The sequence below is a fragment of the Vulpes vulpes genome, chromosome 12 (genome assembly GCF_048418805.1).
Source record: "Vulpes vulpes isolate BD-2025 chromosome 12, VulVul3, whole genome shotgun sequence".
Taxonomy (NCBI): Eukaryota; Metazoa; Chordata; class Mammalia; order Carnivora; family Canidae; genus Vulpes; species Vulpes vulpes.
This window is the reverse complement of record NC_132791.1, coordinates 5322751-5344303: the sequence shown is the minus strand read 5'-3', so window position 1 is coordinate 5344303 and position 21553 is coordinate 5322751. Positions and strand designations below refer to the sequence as shown.

The 21553-nt window shown below is 44.6% G+C and overlaps 1 protein-coding gene across 9 annotated transcripts in view; it reads right to left on the bottom strand.

Annotated features, from left to right (window-relative positions):
* Window positions 1-21105, bottom strand: part of TNC (tenascin C) — a 92310-nt gene extending 71205 nt beyond the window's left edge. For 5 of the 9 annotated variants that reach the window (XM_026002824.2, XM_026002826.2, XM_026002827.2 and 2 more), the window contains exon 1: window positions 20513-20830. The gene's annotated coding sequence lies outside the window, so the exon portion shown is untranslated. Of the gene's footprint in view, window positions 1-18931; window positions 19539-20512 lie in introns of those variants that run through there. The other 4 variants (XM_072727538.1, XM_072727539.1, XM_072727542.1 and 1 more) reach the window with 2 other exon arrangements.
* Between the last annotated feature and the right edge of the window lie 448 nt (window positions 21106-21553).

Genomic DNA, 21553 nt, shown 5'->3' with positions numbered 1-21553 from the left:
AGATGGATGGCAGTTTTGAAAAGCAGAGGGATACGACGGCAGTGGGTGGGCCGCCTTCAAAGCCTGTGGAAGCCTAGAAAGGGACCAGAGAGAAGCAAGGGACTTGGAATGCATGACTGATAAGAATAAAGAAGATGACAAATGCTCCCCTTTGTGGCTCTCTGCTAGAGGCAGAGGTAGGGTGATGTGGGTGGAATACTGAAGAGGCCTACTGGGGTGTCCAAGACATGCAGGGGAGCAGAAAGGAGAGAGCACAGAGTTGGTAGAGCCATAGTGAGGAAAAAGAATACATGAAAGGCCAACGAGAAGGGCTGGCACCGAGCCCAGTAAGCAATGGTTGTAGCTCTCTAAGGATAGGTGTCTAACTGCTCAGTGTCCTCTGTGGAGAGGCTTACATGGAACATGGGATTTTGTCTTTAGTCCCTGGTCTCCAAATACCTGGCATATTTATGGGTCCCCCTTCCAAGTTTCAAAAGATAAAAATAATGGTCCTGAAGCCTTTTTTTTTTTTTTTTTTAAGTGGGGGAGGGCCTTAAAATGTTAAGACTTCATTACTGTTGCTAGATAAAAATTAGTTCTTGATTCATCTTCTTTGGAACTAGATGTTGCCAATGTAGGATCATTTTCCAGACCTTCATTTTCCAGGCCTTGGCATTATAGATTTTTATTCAGAACATTACTCTGAGGCAACCCTTCATTTAACAGGTGAGGGAAGCAGGGTCAGGATCATGGCAGCCATATCCTAAGGACTTTCTGGTTAATAATTTCATACTTTAAGGTGCCTCTTGTCTGTTTATCAGATCTGCCCTGACCTCAACCCCAAGAAATGCTGTTTGGTAGCTAACCTTTTGGAAGCAGCATGACATAAACTATCGGTTATTTTTAAGCACTTCCCCATAGGACAAAGACCTTTGCTGGATGAAGGAATCAACAATCTTTGAATTTTTTCCTGGTCACAGCTGGAGAATAAACAATTTCATTTTTAGATAAAGATAAAATTTCCAACTGGTTAGAATCATATTTCAGAATTAGTTACTTATGACTTCATTTTTAGTGGCTCCCAGAATATATCTATCTTGTTGACTGAGGCACGCACATGAAATATCCTAGGTTGGGGGCAGCGAGGAGGATTCCTACTGTTTAGAAATGCCGATGAATCTCTTTCCACTGTATTTTGGCAACACAAGAGGCAGCTCACACCAAATTTTTCTTCTTGCTTACAGGCAAGAGAATTTTATCACACACAGTCATTTAAGCACGGAGGTGCTTACATGGGCGTTCCTAAAGGTTCTAGAAATTCTTCACCCCTTGTCCTTCCCAACATCCATAAATTCCTTCTTGGAATGTGTCAGGAAGAGAGAGGAGCCAGGAAACAGCCTTAAGTGTGGATTTTTTCCGAGGACATCTGATCCTTACAGTTGAGTGAGGCCAGCACAACCTGTCTTAAAAGAATTAAGAGAACTCTGACTGCCAAACCAAAGCACCTCTAAGCCCTAGGTGTTTGAATCCTGGCATTGAAAAGCATTTATCCATTCATGTAGCACGGTGGCTTCATTGGTGCCCAATTCAGATGCTACTGGGGCCAGCCATCATCCCAGAGGCCTAAGAATTAATTCTTTCAAAAAATTACTCATTCTTGCATTCAACAGAGATGAATTGAATGAAGGCCAAGATAGCCCAAGGGACATTAAGGTGTCTCAGAGACCCGTGATGGATAATTCTTGTTCTCATTGAGTTCATGGTCCAGTAAAGGAAACAGACATGTCAACAGATCATTACAGGGAAGAATGATAAATGCTAAAATTAGGACAATTATCCAGGGAGAATCTGCACAGTGTTTGAAAAGATCTGTTCTAGAATCAGTCAAATACTATATTGAACCCTGGTTCTGCCGCTTGCTGTCAGTTGGACCCCTACGGAACTGCCATTTTGTAGGTCGAAAATCGTTAGGTAGAAGGCAACTTCATATGGTTCCATCTAGTATCTATGACCTTGGATATGTAGCATTGCCTCTCTGGGCCTCAACTTTCTTGTTTGCAAAACAGTAACACTAATAGCAACCCGGCAATAAAGTGCTTTCCACTGCAAGTGGGAGAAAATGAGATTAAGTGATAATTATGTCATTTCATTATTATGAGAATATTTAGGACAGTGCCTAACAGGGGGGAGACCTCAGTAATCTGTGTGTCTCGTTATTGTGTGATGGTTTGTGTCCTTCGTTTAGAGAGGGCAGTTAGCAGAAGGCTAGTCTCTGACGGATGAGAGATTCATAAGGGAATATGGGAGCGTCCCCTCTTGTCCACTGGTGCTTTTTCCTTGAAAATGTATCATTGTTAGTGCTTCAGTTTGTTAAGTGATGGGGATACTATGAAATTCATAGGGGGGTGAGGAGGCTGAGGCTACGACCCTGGTTTTCCTCCTGGTGTATTCTCATTCAGTAGCAAGAAAAGCAAATCTGTGAGCCTAGGGTGGAGCTCTTTTCTGGGAGGTCAGTACCCTGGCCAAGAGGCAGTGCTGCTACTGGGATGGTTGTCCATGATGCTCTGCCAGAGATTTCTCCAGAAGAGGCTGCTTGTGGTTTAGTCTTTTAAGACATTGCTCCTGACGGGAAACGTTTGGCTCAGCTTCTCAGCACTTTCCATAGACACAAAGAGCCATGAGATGATACAGAGAAATCAGAGTTGAGCGGGCCTTAGAAGCAACTGTGGAGGATCACTGAGTCCAGGGGTGGCAAATCTGTGCACCAACACACCTCCTTCTAGTATACGTGGCAGGCATTGCTAATCCACACCTATCCTTTTCTTTGGAGCCCCACTTCAGAAGTGTTATGAATACCTCGCTCCAGGCAGCCCCGTCTGAGTAAGTAGAGGTAGTGCCTGCCATGAAAGGGAATTACGGAGCTGAAACACCACAGAAGGTCGGTAGCTAATTCATGGTAAAGTTGACATTAAAACCCAGAGATCCTCCCTCTTGGTCAATGCATTCGATTGAGGTTTATCTCTTCCCTGAGGCTACTGAGCGCCCTTCAAAAATAAGTGCATAGAAGAGGCTTCTAGTAATTTTTAGTATGAGGTCATTGTAAAGATTCCCAGAGAGAAGTATCAGCAGCAGTGTCTTGGAGAGACTCTGTGTTAAGAGATTTCTAGCATTCTTGGTCCTGTAAGATTTCTTCAGTTCTCCACCCACCCATCCATTCATTCATCCATCCATCCATCCATCCATCCACCCATCCATCCAGCTATCCATCTTTTCAGAACATATTTGTTAAATACCTGCCATCTGCCAAACGTTGAAATAGCAATGAAGAAGATCAGCATGTTCTAATCATCAAGCTTACAATTTCCTTCTAGAAGGAAATTTCCTTCAAATGCATTTTATTTTATTTTTATTTTTATTTTTATTTTTTTTAGAGAGAAAGAGAGAGTGTGTGGGGAGGGGCAGGAGAGGGAGAGAGAGAACCTCAAGTAGGCTCCATGACCATCAACAGACGGATCCGAGCCTATGCAGGGCTTAGTCTTACAACCCTGAGATCATGACCTGAGTTGAAATCAAGAGCTGGATGCTCAACTGACTGAGCCACCCAGGTGCCCATAAATGCAGTTGATTTTAAGTCCATGAACTATGGATTTAATAGTTGTGATATTCTTACTGCAGATTGGGAATGTGGCACATACTCTTAAGCTGATGGCAAGAGTATAAATGTTAAGATTCTTTTAAGGGCCACTTCTTGTTTACTTTCTATGTGCTGCACAACATGCTGAGTGCTAGCAATACTGAGCAGAAGAAGGACTTATTTTCTGTTTCCAGAAATGTCAGAAGCTACAACATACATAGCAAGGTTCAATAGCAGCGCTGGTCTGAATGAAGGAATTGAAGAAAGTGTCGTTCTGAGCATAGAAAGTTCCCAGAGGGCTTCCTGGAGAGGGAAATACTTGGAAGAACCAAATATTGATTGAAAAGGCCTTGGAAGATAAGGAAGAGGTTGAAATCATAACAGTGATGATAAAACTAATGAAAATGTCATCTACGGCCATTCACTGTGTACTTTGCCAGTAAGCATCTTACGTTTCCAATTTTAATTTTTCACAAAATGATATGAGGTGGTATCTTTATTCTCATTTTGAAGATGAGGAAACCGAGGCAGAAAATAATTATATAGCTTATGTAAGTTCAGACATTTACTAAGTAGTGGAGTCAGAATTTGAACACAAGTCCATCTGAGTCCAAAGCAAATGCCCTGAACCTGATCTTCTACAGCCTTTTGTGCTGGAGGGCCAAGGAAGAACGTTATGGTTCAAGACCAGTCCCAAGCTCTGTTTTGATTACTCTCAAACACCTGGTAATTTTTTCCCTCTGAATTCTCTGAGTTCTTGATTTGGTATGATTTCCATCATGTATCATTCTAAAATTGATTTTGGGGTGATTTTATTATGTATGTATATGTCCCTCTTTTAAAGTATAAGCCAATTCTATCTTGTATTTATGTTGGACTGTAAGGAGTCAGAATGTATGCGATCTATCAGCTCCATGAGGGCAGGAACTGCTTGTGGTTGACATCTGAGTCATTCATCTTTTTTTTTTTTTTTTTTAAGATTGATTGATTGATTGATTGATTGATTGATTTCTTAAGCTCAGTGTCTCCAACATAGTGAAGGCACAATATGTTTATATTTACATGAAATAAAGCTGGATATATTTCTTGATTTGAACTTACACATAGCAGGGGCTCGTATTCATGGGATGACTGAATGAACTAATACTCTTATTTTCCTGATGGCTCTCATGTAATGAGTTCTCCTGTGATCTCTTCTAAGACAAGATGTATGAAGGAATTCATCATAGCTGAATTCCCAGAATTAGTTCCTTTTTTTTTTCACTTGGCTATTCAGTGAGTACATACTAAATGCCAGATACCACACTAAGCACAGGGGTTGCAAGAGTGCCAAGACACACTGGGCTCCTTCCCATGAGATTCTAGTCAATACCTCAAAGGCTCCTGAGAGCCCAGTACTGTCCACTTTGAGATAGACTTTCCATATGATCAAAGTAAACTCAACCAGACCTTTGGCAGGAGGTGAACTCAACCAGGCCTGTGATATACTCAGTGTAAAATTCTGGTTTCAGTGTGAATGAATCCTCCTGGGTTATTAGTCAGCAATTCTTCCCATTTCACTGCAGTATTTGTTGATGGTTAAATTTAGGTCTCTCGTTTGGGATTTTGAATTTTCACTACTTATTTTTCAGTTTCCAGAGATTTGAGACTCTTCTGAGACTGTGTGGTGGGGAGTGCAGCAGGTTGAAGGGATAGAAGATGAGCCTTGAGGTATAGTCCTGCCAACCACTCACTCACTGTGGGTCCTTGGGCAGGTCCCATCACTCTCTTATCAAATAAGCAACAGTGTGTGTCCCCAGTCCTTGACTCTTTGGTTCTAGGGACTTGTGATCCATCGCTAGTTTGGCAATATTTTCTGCTGAACTTAAATTTGGATTTCATTTTAGATCCATGTCAGGTAGCAATATTAAGGACAACCCCCCAACCCCCCCCCAATACTGTTTCTTTCTTTAGTTGTTTGCCTGAAGCACTGGTGGTACTTTGTGGCTTCCTCCTTCCCATCCCCCAACAGAGCTTTCATTACTAACCAAATTAAGCTCACAAATCTTAATCCATAAAATATTTCCATCCAGACACAATAATGAGATTCATATTTGTGGTTTAGTATACCTAAGAAAAGCTCAGATGAAATATGACTAGATCCATTGATACATTCAGACCATAAACTGCCCTGGTGTGGTCTGGTTTCAATTTTTGAAATAAAATTTCTGCAGAGCACTTGCTTTCTCGCTCCTCTTTCTTGCCTACACAGAAAGGAAAATAAAAAGGGGGTCTGACCAAGTGGCAACAATATAGGTTCCTATAAAATTCTGGAAAATTGTTTCAAATGTAAATTTCAGTTCATTTCCTAAGGGTACAATGACCTCCTCTGGAGTTCATGCAGAATTTTAAGAAATCTAGTTGACTCTTTTGTAAGTACTGGGAATTAGGTTCTTGAGCTCTTGAGCCAAAGTCAAGAGATTAGATATTTGTCTAGCAAGGATGGGTTACAGACTGACTTATACCTCGATGTTAAATAAGAGACCTTCTAGAAAGGGCTGTGACATGGTGACCTCTGTGAAACTGCTGTTAGCTGTCCAGTGCCAGAGATGTAGCCTTGAAAGCTTGAAAATTCTTAAGGATGCACTGTGATGGGATAGGGAATAATAGAGCCTTTAGAGCAGAAAGCCTGGAGATCAAACTCTACTTACCTACTGGGGAGCCTTGGACTAAATCCTATAACTTTTCTGAATTATGGCTTCTTTAGCTCTAAAATAAGGATCTTTCCAGGGTTGTTGGAGACAGTGAATGGGATAATAGAGTTATAAACGCTATCCAAATGTTAGTATCCATTCTGCTTTTCTCTCCTCTTCCTCTGTGGCTTCCCTTATAGAGATCTCCACAACATCGGACATATTAAAAAAATAGACAGTAATATTGTAAAAGTGGTTCAAACATTCATTGACTGAGAAGTTGAATTGGTTTGGGATGGCAAATGAGTTTCAGTTTACGTGTCAACCTCAGTGAGCTGATATGGCCATCTGGCACCATGTTGAGAAAGATTCCATGGCCTCGTTTGGACTCAAGGTGGGGGGGGGGAAGTGTTGTGATGGTTTAGCGATGAATGCCATGGGTACCGAAGTGACGGAGTGTTGATATGTGTGCCAAATATTTGGCATAGCAAGGCTAGATGTCTTTGGCAATCTCTTCCAAGTCAATGTGCTGATATTCAAATGAATGGAATGCTGTTTGAGGCCTGATTCAGAGGGAGCCAGATGGAGCCTCTGACGATATAAAAGCCTGTGTGAATCAAGGGCAATAAAGTTGAATACATTTTGATAGTAGTTGACTCCTGAAATGAAACTATGCTTCTAAGATTGGAAGCAGGAAACTGGACTCTCAGGGAAAACTAATACTGCTGCAGCAGTTATTTTGTGTGATACCGTGCAAGGAAACATACTTCCATTGTCTGCTTTCGCTTTCTCAAATGGGGCCATTTCAATGCCTCAATAATAGCTAATGTTGATTGAACACATCTGTGCCAAGAATTATGTTACATGTCTTACATGGGTTATTTCATTGAATCTTCTCCAAGACCTATGAAGTAGCTACCTTTATTATTATTATTATTATTATTATTATTATTAGTTTAGAGATAAGGAAACTGAGGCTCACAGAGCTTCAGCCCACCCAGCTAGAAAGGGGCAGCAGGGATTTAATTCAGATAGACTAACTCATATGTCACAGAGCCAGGTCCTAACCCTCAGCTTTGGTGCCATCCATGACTGATATCAAAGTGTGATTTGCACAACAAAAGTAAAAAGGCAGACTTCAAAAGGACCCGGTGGTCAGGGTCCAGAGCAACCACTGGCAATGAAAGACCTTTATGACTTCCAGAGAGAGTAGGGGAAGCTGTACCTGAGCCTGAAAAATAGAGATATTTCTAACCCCTGACTTGGGCTAATTAACTGTATAACTTTAGACAGCATTTTGTAAAGTGTAAACTACAACATGTTAGCAGGTATTAATGCAAGGGAAGAAAAGATTTCCTAGTTAAACATGTTTGAAAAATGCTATTTTAAACCAAACAAATTATACTGCTTTGTTTATTTCAGTGTCTTTAATGGGTTTATGTTCATCGGAACTCTCCAAGACTGGGAGAGTTTATAGTGTTTTCCAAACCCACTTGATTATTTTGTGTTTAAGTACATCACGGGATCAGGTTTGGTGGCACACAATGGGGAAAGTGCAGATTTGGAACAAATCTACAACCTCCTCTTTCCATTTCCTTACACATTAGATGGGAGTAATGATTACATCCAACCATGGCCAACCTCTGAGTGAGGACCTCATGGATGGAGACTCTTCCAATGTAAAGCATGAGTGAGATAGATAGTGTCACATGTATTCTGTGCCTGGAGCTATACAGATGCTGTTTTGGGTGGGTTTTTTTTCTGTTGTTGTTTTAAAGATTATTTATTTATTTGAGCCAGATTGAGAACATGAGCAGGAAGGACAGAAGGAGAGGGAGAGAGAGTCCCAAGCAGACTCAGCACTGAGCAGCACTAAGCACTCAGCAATCTCACGATCCAGAGGTCATGACCCAAGCTGAAACCAAGCATTGGATACTTAACTTACTGTGCCACCCAGCTGCCCCCTCCACATGCTGTTTAACTGTGATGGCAACCTTGTGAGTGAGGAAGTGCTATTCGTGTTTTACTGTTAAGAGAGCTGAAGGCTTCAGAATTAAGAACTCAGTCCTATAATTCCAAATCTTATGCTCTTTCTGCTACACCAAGTTATCTTTTTAAACAAGATTCATTTTTTTTTTTCAGTTTAAGCAATTAATATGTATGCGATAAATATCAGAAGAACACCTAGTATCACTGATACAAGTAGAATTGTTGGATCCCTAAAATGAGGCCCCTTGGGAGGGTGGGGCTGGGGAGCTGGAGTGCACATAGACATTTTATGTATAGTTTTGAACTTGGGGAGGCACAGAGCCAAATGCACTGTAATATCCATGTCTCAGGCAAATCTTTAAAGCCTCCGGAAACAGCTTACTCTCTTTGAGTCTGGCCTGGAGAGAAAATGAGTAAGTGAGAGGAAGATAAAGTGAGAAGTAGCAGACAGAGGAGCTTAATGAATCTCTCCTTTCTGGAAAACTGGCCCTCATGCTATGTACAACCAAAAAAAAAAAAAAAAGAAAAAAAAGAAAAAAAGAAAAGAAAGAAAAGAAAAAGAGTACGGTTTTAGTTAAGGCATGAGTGTCAGAGGGTCTAGAAATTACAACTTTCATTCTTGAGAGAATGGACTTATATGAACAAACAAAAATATACGGAAAGGCAGGAGGACCCATTCCGGACAGCAACATTTAATTCAGCATATCGCAGGAAAGTCAAGAAATTTAGCCTGAGAGAGATAAAAGGCAGAGACGGTTCTGGAGAAATCAAGGATGAATCATACAGATGTGTAACTCTTCTGTCATTCTTTGAAACTTCTTTCAGCATCATGTTTTTGGAGGAGGACTTACCAGATAAGCCTTTATTTCTGCTTCAATCTCTTTATATATGTAAGTACAATATTTCATACCTTGCTAGGTTGTGGTGATTGGAAATTATGTGTTTAAATTTAGCACACTTGCAGGAGCCAGTAAATTTATTTCTAAATGACCAGACAGTAAATATTTTAGGTTTTGCAACTAGATGATCTATGTCACAAAGATTCAACTCTACTATTACCGAGAAAGTAACCATAGTCATGGCATGAATGAATGAACATGTCTGTGTTTCAATAAAACTTTATTTATAAAAATAGGCTGTCACCTGGTGGTTTCCTGACCTTTGCTGGAATATAGTAGTAAAACCAGATACAGAGTGAAATGGACAAGAAAGAAACTACCATTTTGTTGAGAGCCTACTATATAGCCACTGTGTGCCAGGCCTTATGCTAGATGCTTTTTATACATGTATCATTTATCTCGTCATTTGTCATGACAACCTGTTGAGATAAGTATTATCTGGAAGTTAAATTGAGACTCAGGGAGATTCAATGACTGCTTTAGAGGGGCAGTCAGCATGTGGACCCTAGCCTGTGACTCTAAAATGCATGCTCTCAACCACTACCCTGGGCAGATTCGTCAAGCAACCTCCTGCAGTTCATACAAGGTGAAAATGTAAATTAGCACTGCTCAGTGAAGAGAGAGATCAGAGCCCAAGCAGACACCTTCACCTTCCATTTCCTAGATCTTTAACAGCAATCTGGTGGCTGTCTGTGTTTAAGCACTGAAATATTTGACCTCTGTCTTTCTCCTGGAGCCTCTGGCTGGACCTCAAGTTTTATACACTTCCCCTCTGGAGAATGCTTAAGCCAAGGTGTACTGTTTGCAAACACTTATTAGCTTTTAGGCAGATGTTGGCAAGTTTCCTTTGGCCTGAGATGGGATTCCAGAGTCTGTTGAAGCCTGGCTGCGCTCATTGATCATAGCCAAAAAGAGTTGCTAATTAGGGTGACACCCTGCTTTTCTTTACCTCTAAAGCTAGGGTTTTTTTTTTGCTCCAGGCGTGACTATTTCAGACCAAGTGGTTTGCTGGGCTTTTTATTATAGGTCTAGATGAGTGAGAGCAAATTTATAGTCCTTTTAAAAAATCTATGATGCCTTATGCTTCAGTGCAGAATTTACCAGATTACATGCCAAGATGTTTTTAGGTACATGTCCTGTGGAAAATGGCATCTGGGGTCAGATAACTTGGGGAGTGATACTGGGTTAAACAAAGCTGAATAGATTAATTGCTATAGGATTTCTTAGATCATGTACTCTTCTCCCCCAGATTTCCCATTGGCTTCTAATTACACTCAGAATAAAATATCAACTCCTACCCACTATCTACAGAGCTCATTTTCCTATTTTATTCTGCTCTCTGCTTAACTGTCATCTCTATGTCTCACCCTATTTAAAAGATCACCCTGGGCAGCCCTGGTGGCGCAGCGGTTTAGCGCCGCCTGCAGCCCAGGGTGTGATCCTGGAGACCCGGGAGTCCCACATCGGGCTTCCTGCATGGAGCCTGCTTCTCCCTCTGTCTGTGTCTCTGCCCCACCCCCCCGTGTGTGTCTCTATGAAAAAATAAATAAATAAATTAATTAATTAATTAATTAATTAAAAAAGAGATCACCCTATTCAGCACCACCTCATTGTTTGTTCCCTTACTGTGTTTTATGTTTCTTCTTAGCAAATACTTGCCTGAAATTGTACTCGCAAGTTTATTTGATTCCTTGTAATTATCTACCTTCTTCCACCATAATGTAAGCTCCATGAGGAGCTTAAAAGGATCATTCATGTCCTCTTACCTACTGTATCTCCATCTTTGGAACCATGTATTGAATATGAGCTAAGAATTCCCAAGAACAGCACACAATGCCAAGGGCCTCCTAAAACCCTTTGGCCACAGAACACCTTTTCAGTTGCATTTTATGAGAACGCTGCTTCACAGGCCACAGTTTTGGGAACCAGTTCTCTAATGGAGCCTTATTACCCATGACCATTTCAACAACAGGTAGCAACAACGACAATATAACATTTATATCTGAGTGTCAGTTCTGTGCTAAGCAGTGCACTCACCCTTACGCCATTTAATCATCACACTAACCTTCTGGAGTAGGTGCTACTATTTTGCCTTTACTATGGATGAAAATGAGGGTTAGAGAAGTTAAGTAGAGAAGCTAACATGGCCAACATCACGTTGATAAGAAAAGAGCAAGCACTTGAACCCAGCGCTAATGGCAAAACCATACTCTTACCATTAAGCAATCTTCCCCCTGCACTGTGAATTTCTCCATGTCCTAAGATAGAGAGCTCTTTGTCTCCACCCCTCCCTTGAATCCTCCCCTTCCTCCCACTGGTTGTAGATTGATCCTTGTCATAACCTCCAGATACTAGGATCTCTTGTGACTCAGTCTCGAATTCCCCTACAGGCCTCCTCTGTCCTTGGTACTGGTTTTTTCAAATCCCAGGCAGGGCATGCTTTGATTCCAGAAGCTTCCTCTGAAAGCAAGGGCATTCCTTGAAGAATGAGTCCTAAGATAGTTTCCTGTCCCAGAACAGGGCTGGCTTCCTCCTGTGATATGTTATGACATCACTCTGCACAGTAGAGAGCCCAGAGGGCAAGGCATGAAAACAACGTCAAGTTCTAAGCTTTCTGAATAAACTCTGGTGAGGAAGAAGCCCAAATCTGGGACACAGTAAGGACTCTTGTCTGTGGTTAAAGATTAATTTTATTCCAATTGTGCTCAACTTCAGATGAACCAGATACAAATTATCTTTTCAAGAACTTCATTGACAGAAGGAGTTGATCTCTGAGCAGACAGGCAGTTCCAGGATGATAAGGGTGATGACAAAAAGATATGGGGTAGAATGGGTTGACAATAAAAAAAATCTCATCTACCCAGAGGAGGCAGGTGGTTCCTGAACTGAATTTTAAAAGGAGATTATGAGTAGATGAAAAACATAGGGAAGGATATTCTAGGAAAGGGGGAATGACATTTGCCAGGGCACAAAAAGCATGAAATAGATGGTGCTGAGAGCATGGATTACAGCTGAAGTACAAGGCCTGTTTGGAGGCTGGAAGAAAACCATGAAAGAATTTGAAAAGTCAGGCTGGAGATATGATTTTTTCCTGTGGCTAGAAGAGCATCATTTGCAAATATTTAAGCCTGGGATTGTTTACCTACAACCCCAGTTGAGGGATAGATTGAAAGGAAAGCCTGGTGGGATGGGAGCCAATGGAGAAACTATTGCTATGGTCCATCTGTGAGATGCATGACCCGAACTGGGATGATGAGGGAGGGGTGGAAGGCAATGAACTGATTTACTTATTAAGGCAAAAGAATTTACAAGATTTGAAATATGGTGGCTTAGTAAGGAAAAAGTGGAAAGGGAGCAATAATTAATCCTAAATTTTTAATCTTCGTTATAACTGCTAAGAGAGGAATAGGTTGAGTTTCAGTTTTTGTCACTTTGAATATCTTGCCTTTGAGTGAAATACATTTGAAGTCATTGCCTTGGAAGGCCTTGTCCTGAGATATTCAAGAGGAATTATGTCTCCCCAATGAACTAGTACATCTAATGCAAAACATCTGGCTCCCCTTTATAAATGAATGGAAAGCTTAAGTAAGATACAGCCCACTCTAATGGCTGCCATAATTATTGATTGCTCATCAACAGAAGTGTAGGTGGGTTGGGTGAACTTGTTATTGTTAAGAAGTTGTCAGAAATAGGTGACATTGGAGCACTGGGGTGCTCCAGAGAAGCTCTAAGAGAGGCCCCAATGATATGCCCCTGCTACCTTTGTGCAATTCTCTTTCCTTGAGTGTGGGGTGGCCTAGTGGCTTATTTTTAACCGACAAAATATGGGTAAGGTGATGGGTATCACTTCCACAATTAAGCTGTGCAAGACTGTGATGTCTATTTGCTTGCAGACTCCCCCCCCCCCCCCCACCCCGTTGGCTTTGATGAAACATATGGTCATGTCGGGGAATTCCATGTGGCAAGGAACTGAGGGTGGCCTTGGGCCAATAGACCTCAAGGAACTGAATGTAGCCAACAACCACGTCAGTGAGCTTGGAAGCTAATAATTCCCCAGTTGAACCTTCGGATGAGACCCCAATTCTGGCCAACATTGTGAGTGTAGCCTCATGAGAGACCATGAAGCTGAACATCCAGCTAAGTTATGCTCAGATTCCTAACCTACACACATTGTAAGATAACAAATTGGGTGTTATTTTAAATCACCAAATTTCATGGCAATTTGTTATGCAGCAAGGGATAACAAATACAGTGCACTCTTGCTTCACCCCATGTGTGCTAAAACTGTTCAGAGAATAAGACTCTACTAATTTTTCATTTGTAAATAATATATTAACTCTGACTCTTTTTTTTTTTTTAATATAGTCTCTGGCTTCCAAGAGCAAGAGTCAGAAGACCTCAGACTGAGTCCTGACCCTGTTGCCAACTGGCATGGGATCTTAGAAGGACTTTTCCCTCCTCTGAGTCTCAGTTTCACCATCTTCCAAATGAGGGAAGTTAAACCAGGCCAGCAATTTACAAAAAACTTTAAATTTATTTATTTATTTATTTTTTTGCCACAGAACTCTTTCACCAAATGACATTTCATAAGGAAGCTCTGTGCACAAAACAGATACAAGTGAAGGGGCTTAAATTAAAGTAAGATTGAATGGAGCCCCTGCTTGGCCTCACCATCTCTCCATGGCAGTCCCCAAATCACCTTGGAGGAGTCTTTTGAATCCTGTCTCCAAACCTGTGGCTTAGAGGCTGCTGATGAGCCCTTTTAATTCCAATATTCTACAGGTTCTAACAAAAAAAATTTTTTTTTAACAAACTACCTATAATTTAGAGCACTCTACTATGACGTCTCTGCATCCAGCTTCCTCAGTGTGACTATCCCAGGACCCAGGCCATCCATTTCCCAGAGAGAAGCCACCCAAGCTTCCCTTGGGGACAGCACTGAAAGTGCAAGGGCCTGGCATGAGCTCATCTTCACTTCCCTGAGCTCCCCAGCAGGTGCGTTTTCTCCTGCTCCTTAGGTCTGCCTCTCCCAGACTGTTTCTTTCCTAGGTGGAAAGTCACGGCTTCCTTGTCTGGATGTACTCACAGGCTCTATTATTATTGCTGCTGTGGTGGTTATTTTGTATCTTGGTGCCTACCCTGGATGCAGTATTTCGGAGAGTCTCTGGCTGGTAGAGTGTCCAGTGCTGCTTCAGGCTCTCTTGTTCTGGCTGTGGTGCGTCACTTTCTGCAGTGAGGCTGCATGTGTCCATAATGCACCCCATGCCTACAGCAAAGTTCCCCAGCACACAGTTATTAGCCAGGACTTCTTTATACTGCATTTGTAGCCTTAGAGACCAAAATTATACTGACTTGCACTCAATATTCAGTCCCTGCCATGTTTCTTTCTATCAACTATGGTCTTGTCCCTGAAAATGTCCCTAGGTGATAAATTTTGAGTTCTGCTACCCCACCAAAGTAGACCCTTGCCTTAAAGGGGGGATTCTACTGCCAATTATTTCTCTTATCTGTTAGGCGTTGCCCTCTCTTCTGAACAACCCTTCAAAAATGAAATAGTCCTCTAGAAAGCAGCCTGCTTGCTGCCTTGAACTGTCTTATCTGAGAAAGGGGAATAAGACCTGAGTGCTCAGTGGCACAGTGAAGGGAGCATAGCTGTGGGAGTCGGGAGTGACATCACTTTGCACTTTGTACAAATGACAGCTTTTCTAGGCCTCCGTTTACTTACCTGTAAGGTTATCTATAGTTGCTGGGACCATCTGAGAGTGAAACATAGAAAAGCTATTTTATACATTTACGGATTTATGTGTATCCTACTTTGAGAAAAATTGATTCAGGTTATGAAGATGCTTCAAAAACCATGAGACGCAATTCAGAAGCAAGGCAGTGCTGTGCTATTGTTCCATTTCCTTTGGAACGGCAGAGAGGATCTCCAACAATAACCTACTGAGGGCCTGGCACCTGTCAGCAGCTGGCTAGGCTTTGGGGAAAATGAGCACCAGTGAGACATAGTTCCTGCCTCACGGATGACCTTGACCTCAGGGATGTGCAGTTAGGTGTGGTGGGGTGGGGGGTGATCATCAAAGTATTTATGATACACAGATATCAGTGGGGGAAGCAGAAAGTTCTGTAGGAATTCGGAATTGGGGTATTTGAGCCAGCCTGTGGGGCAAGCATGGCTTTGTCAGGCAGCACTTGCTTAGTCTGTGCACACACTTTGGGTCTCAGGCTGGTGAGGGGCCCGGGGTGTGGACCAGGCTTCACCCTGGGCTGCCTAGAGCCCAGTAGAGGGAACACATTACATTAGCCACTACACACTAATTATTTAATTATGGTTTCCACAGGAAGTGAAATCAGGAGGAGCAAGTCAGAGATATTACCAGTGGCTGCCCTGTGGAAGAGAGCACTGGGGTCTGAAAGATGAGCTTTTGATTCTTTCCTAGCTTTGTGATGTCCAGCCCTCTCTGTTGTCAGAAGACAAATACAATTGAGGCGTCGAGGGTCTATCCTAATGGTTAGAACCACATGTTCAGGCCCATGAACTGGGTTTGGGCTCTGGCTCCAGTATTTACTATCTGGGTGGTCTTGGGGAAGCTACTTAAACTTTTTGAGCTTCAGATTCCCCCGTGTTTGAAGGGGAGGCAGTTACACTTGCTGGATGGTTGACAGTTTGAAGGCAAAATGCCTGTAGAGTTGTTGGGAAATGTTAGCTATTACAATCACCCCAACACCGCTGCTAGAAGAACTTTTTGGACCTGTTTACGCAGAAGTTCATAGCAGCCAGCTCACCGCCTCCAGGGCAAGAGTGAACCAGTAGCTAGTCCTGAAGGAAAGATGTTGACTTTCAGAGCTTACCGAATCTCTCTGGCTCTTGACATAGGATGGTTTTTCATGGGGGGGGGGGGGTGGAGGCCAACCAAACAACCTTTGGTTGTTAAAGGACCAACCAAAACTATTCGAGTTACTCTGGCTACATAATTAAGAACCTGTGAATTTCAGGAAATTTCAAAAGATCAGAGACAACTCGGCATTTTTTTTTTCACTTCCATCCATAAATAGACTAGAAATGAATATGGAAGGGGTTTTCCTCACACAATCTGCTTTCAGAGTGGGCAGTTTGCTTTGATTCCTTGATGGAGGGTCAAGCGATACAATGATAGTGCTGAATTAGGTTGTTGCTGGATAGAGGCTAGAAATACGAGATGAAGGAGAAGGAAACAGGACAAACAATTCTAGACTTAAGGGCATTACTGAAATAAAAGTCTGGTCACCAGGGTTAAAGTCAGGGAGGCACACAGACTCTTCTCTACCAAGGAGTCACAAGGTATGCACAGCCCCTTGGTGGTAGGTCAGGCCACTGCGGCCCTTTGTTTGGATGGAATTAATCCTGGAGATGGCAGGAGTTGGATGGGGTTTCCCCACCTTGGAAGAGAGCCTTCATCTCATGTTTCCCACATGTTGAAGATGTTCAAACTGGCCGGGTTTAGATTCACGGGAATCCCCTGTGATCTTCTCAAAGCGAGAAGTGACTGGACCATAGCCCTCACGTCTAAGACTTCAGGGGAATTCGTAGCTTGGAGCCTACAATCATTTCCTGATCATGCTGAGGTTCGCTGCCCCAGGGCTGGGCAACCTGATTCACTCTGTACCCCCTCACCCACATCAACCCTTATAAACCAGGTGCTTGGTTCACCTGGCTCTCAGAGAGGGTGCGGACACAGGTACGGCCCTGCTTTTCCCATCCAAGCTCCAACCTGCAGAGCCCAGCAAAGTCTGTGCCTCCTTTCCTGGGATGAAAATCAACAGTAGTGACCTGATGGCTACCTTTAGTGTCATTCTTCTCTCCCTCTCGGGGCTGAAATTTGAACTTTGCTGTTTCCAGGCAGAGAATTGTGCCACTATAAGCTGACCTTTCCCGAGCACCACGAAAAATGATCTAGGCAGGGCTATTCTGTAGAGTCAATAGACACCAATGCCAGTCGGGGGCTTCTCCACCGTCTGGCCAATCACTAAAGAGATCATTCAAGGTTCGATATGAGGTCAGCCCTGCCCTTCAGGAAGCAACGCAGCACAGTGGAAAGAATCGTAGAGTTTAAGCCAGAAAGTTTGGGTTCAAAGCCAACCCCTGCTCCTCACTTACGGAAAGCCCTCATTGAGCCACTTAGCTTCTTTGGGCTCTTGTTCTTTGTCCATAAAATGGGGCCGTTTGTAACTTGTCGTGTTGGGGTAAGAATCAGATGAGAAACAACAGGCCCCACTACCTCGCATGTGCTACACGGGTAGCTCTTCATGGTGATCACCGTGTGTGTGTGTGTGTGTGTGTGTGTGTGTGTGTGTGTGTTTTATCAGCACCCGAGGAGCCGTGGATTTGGAGTGAGCTAAATGTTTGTTACCTACTTTCTACTTTTTCAAACTCTCGTGACTTCAGTGTGGGGGGACTTGACATCAGCTAGATACTTTGCCCTGTAAGAAAACACGACCGACCGTGTGTCTCTGGCAATCCCGGGGAAGGAGGGACTAGGTGTTCTTGGTTCACTGTGAGCATCAGAAGGGGTAGGATTAAGGGGGACGTGTTTTTCATTCTGTCAGCTTGAATTCCCTTTCCAAATTCCATTCTGGTTATACGATCAGGCTACTGCTGTATTTATGGGTGGCCACAGTCTGGCTGGAGGGGTAGAGTTAGTCAGAGTTATTTTTCCTTTTCCCCCTCTAAAGGCAGCAAGCGCAAGAAGTAGCAGCATTCTGGAGGAACACAGGGAAGTGTGCTTCTGATTTGGGGATCACCGGGACCTGGGGCTGAAAACTGGCTCCATCACCCCGTGTTCTAGGGCTCTAGAAAAACTATTCATCCTCTCTACTCTTCAACCTATATCTTTGACCACCAGGCATGGTCCGTTTCTCAGGGACGTATTGTGGATATTTAGCGAGGTGATGCACACAAGGGGGCTGTAGAATAAAGGCTCTCCATGTATTTTGCCTATTGTTATCATCAGAATTAATTAAAATAATCGTCCTCCGTTAAGCATTTCATACTTCCCATATACTTGTCTACTGTACTGCTTGGGGAACTGCACTGACTCCTGTTACGGGTGGAGGGACACGGAGGAGCAAACACCCCCACTGAGGTGCAAAATCGCAGCCTGAATGTGCACTGCCCGGCTTCATGATTTTTCACTGTGTCATTTAAGGTCATTTAAGGTCCTGTGCAAATGCCCTGGGGGTGGAGAACAGTGGGGTGAGTTTCAGACCCTCCACCCCACTTCAACCAAAGCAGCCCCACATCTACCTGTCATATTGGAGGCCTGCCATCAATTTCATCTAAGGAATATTTCAGCTAAATATATGAAAACCCCTGTCTTAGAACACGAATTTCAGATAAGTCCTTATAAATTGATAAGCAAGAAAACCAAGAAAAACCTCCATTTATGGAGCCTTTGCCATGTGTCAGCTACTGAGTCCGCCCTGTATTATCTCCTTTGGATGTCGCGAGAGCCCTGAGGGATAGAGATCATCATCCTCTTTGCACAGACAACAAAACCCAGGGCTGGGAGATCAGTGACTTCTTTGGGGAGAGGAGTCAGTCAGTAGAAGATGGGATAGGGAAGCTAGGTTTTTCAAACAAGGCATAGAAAAAAAAATCCTTCCAGACTGTAGAGTTGGTAATATCCCCTTCTAATCCTTTATCCGATGACACTGTTCTGAGCAAAACCGAGAATATTCATGGAGCGCGCGCGTTTCTTCCCCCAGACGCCGTCACCTACCTGAATCACACGTATGCTCAGGGCACAAGCACATCCACTGCAATGGGCTCAGCTGCACACGACACCAGCAAACTTTCCCCCGGTTTCTCTAGCGCCGGACAAACCTCCCCCCAGTCCTCCGTTGGGCTTAGGGAAGGCAAGGCGGGAAGCTGGCGGGGGTGGGCAGCGGGTTTTATTATTTCTAAAGCACATATGGGAAAGCTTCATAAAAAAGGGGGGGAAAGGTCCACAAAACATGAAAAAGAGGCATTCATTCTTCAAGTGGGGCTCCCTGTCCCGCTCTCACTCTGGACGGAAAGCATTGCCAAGGAGCAACCTCCCCCCCACCAGCAGCATCGGGCTTTACGATGAATCTGCAAACGCCCCAGCCCGAAACCTTGTGCATTCTGGACGCAGAACTCAACGTTTACATCCAGCCCCGGGCTGCTCCCTTTCCCCTGACCTGTGCCAAACAGCCTCCTACTTAGAAAATACAGCCAAGCCTCCGACCTGCCAGCCCAGCGAGACACCCTTAGATGGGGGAGATGAAGAGAAGGGGGTTGGGGGGCAGGGGTGAGGTGCACAGGGGGACCGGCCCCAGACTGCCTAGATGCCTCTCATAACTTCCGAGGAGGTCGATGACAGGGTTTGACAGTGACAATGATTATCTGAACTTCCGGTTACTGAGCACTCGCTCTCCCAAATGCTTTGTGCCCTGTTTCCTCCTCGGAATGACAACCCAGGTTGTCGTCCTCATTGGAGAGAAGTGGACACCGAAGCTCATAGGGGTTGCATAATCTCATCAGGGTAACATCCTGATGGTGGTGGTGGGGACACCAGAATGACAGACCCCCTATCGTCAGACCCCGAGCTCCGGGTCCCCACTGATGCAAGAGAGGCTCAAGCTCCCCAGACATGCACACCTACCCGGCCCAAGGATCAGCGAATCAGGAGTCCCCCTGCCCTCCAGAGTGGCAGCTGGTGCCCACCCCTCCCACCCTGTCCTCCGCAGCTGCTCATCTGGCCCTAGCAGTCACCTCCTCCCTCCTGTCCTCCAGCCCTCATCCCTTTCTGCGTCTTGCCACAGGGAGCGTGTCGTGGAATAAGGGATGGATACAAAGCTTTGGTAAATTGTGAGGTGAGCACTGTTTGGAGATACAATTTTATTGTTCTCTGTGTAATCCTCTCTCAACCTGCCCCTAACCTGTCCCAGCGTGAGGCATGAACGGTCTCCACCTTCCCATCATCCTACCACTCTCACTCTCAAACAAAAATATTCACAGGTGACTCAGCCAGGGGCAGGGCAGTTAAGAGAAAATTCCTACTTTTCCTGCGAAGAACACAGAGATACAAACTTTACAGAAAGTTCCTTCCAGGTGCCACTGTCCCTAGAACTAAGACAACCCCCCACCCCATTCCCAAAGCCACAAGACGGGAAGGGGCAAGGAGAAGAGTCAAGGTGCATCATCCCAAATACCCCATTCTGCCAGCAGCGAAGACACAGCCAAAGTTGTCTAATCATGACCCCGCAAGCCCTTTGGTACCAGGAATGCAAACCGTGCGCCCTAAGGATCTTAGGTGATGGGGGTGAAACACACTTACCTTTCCGGAGGTCGGACAGACCTAGATCCTTGAATGGACCAGCTCCATGGAAGAAGTAGCTGGATGTGAGCAGCGGGGCTCCCACGTGCGCTGCCCCCAGGGTCACCCCGCGCCGCAGGGTCCTTGGGCGAGGAGAGGCGGCGTGTGTGCGCCGAGCGGTGACAGTAGGCAGGCTGTGGCCAGCGCAGCCAGCTTTGGCTGGCTTATATAGCAGCTCCTTCCTCTGTAACGGGACGCCTCGCCTCCAGACATCCTTTCCTACTTTTTCAGTTGGTGAATTAAAGGAACAGCCCTCCCAGCGGAACGGGGTTAGCTCATGAAAGACGCACTCCCTCCCTGCTCCCTGCCAGGAAAGGAACCCATTTGCATACAATTTATGGCGAAAGTAGGAATTCCAGCTTCCCTCGGTTGGCCTCCTCCCCTTCTCTCTCCACACCCCCCACCCCCATCCAGAGCAGCTGTTCGCTAGGTGTGATTTTTGCCCGGCTCCCCAAGCAGATTTTCTGATTGTGAGACCGAAGCCCGGGAGGAGCGAGGGGGAGCAGGATCGCAGCCTGGGCTCTGCTGCTCAGGCAAGGCTGGAAGGGCGCCCCGGGGCTCGCCCGGGCTCTGGGCGGCAGCTGCTCAGGGGCACCTTGGAGAGCCAGCCAGGCCAGCCCGGTTCCTGGAAAGAGGAGATAAAGCCCTTCGGAACCCAGGATTAGCTCCCAGCAGGTGGGGCGGCCGGCCTGGGTAGGAGGGAGCCGTGCCCAGCTGCCCCCAGGCTCCGCTGGGCAGCCCCAGGGCCCCTGTGCCCGGGCCTGTCTTCTAAGCAGCACTTCTGGGGGAAGCTCTCTATAAACTTTTCTCCCCGGTGCAGCAAGGTGCCCAGCAAAAAGAAAAGAAAATGTGTCTCAATCTTTGAGACACAAGCTGTGCCTTTGCTCTCCAGCCTGCTGTGGATTCTTTCCAAGCTTTGAGTCACCCGGTGGTGCGGTGGTGCGGGGTTAGCATGCGCTGAGCAGCCCCAGGGCACACGCAGGCTTTGAGGAGGGGGCAGCA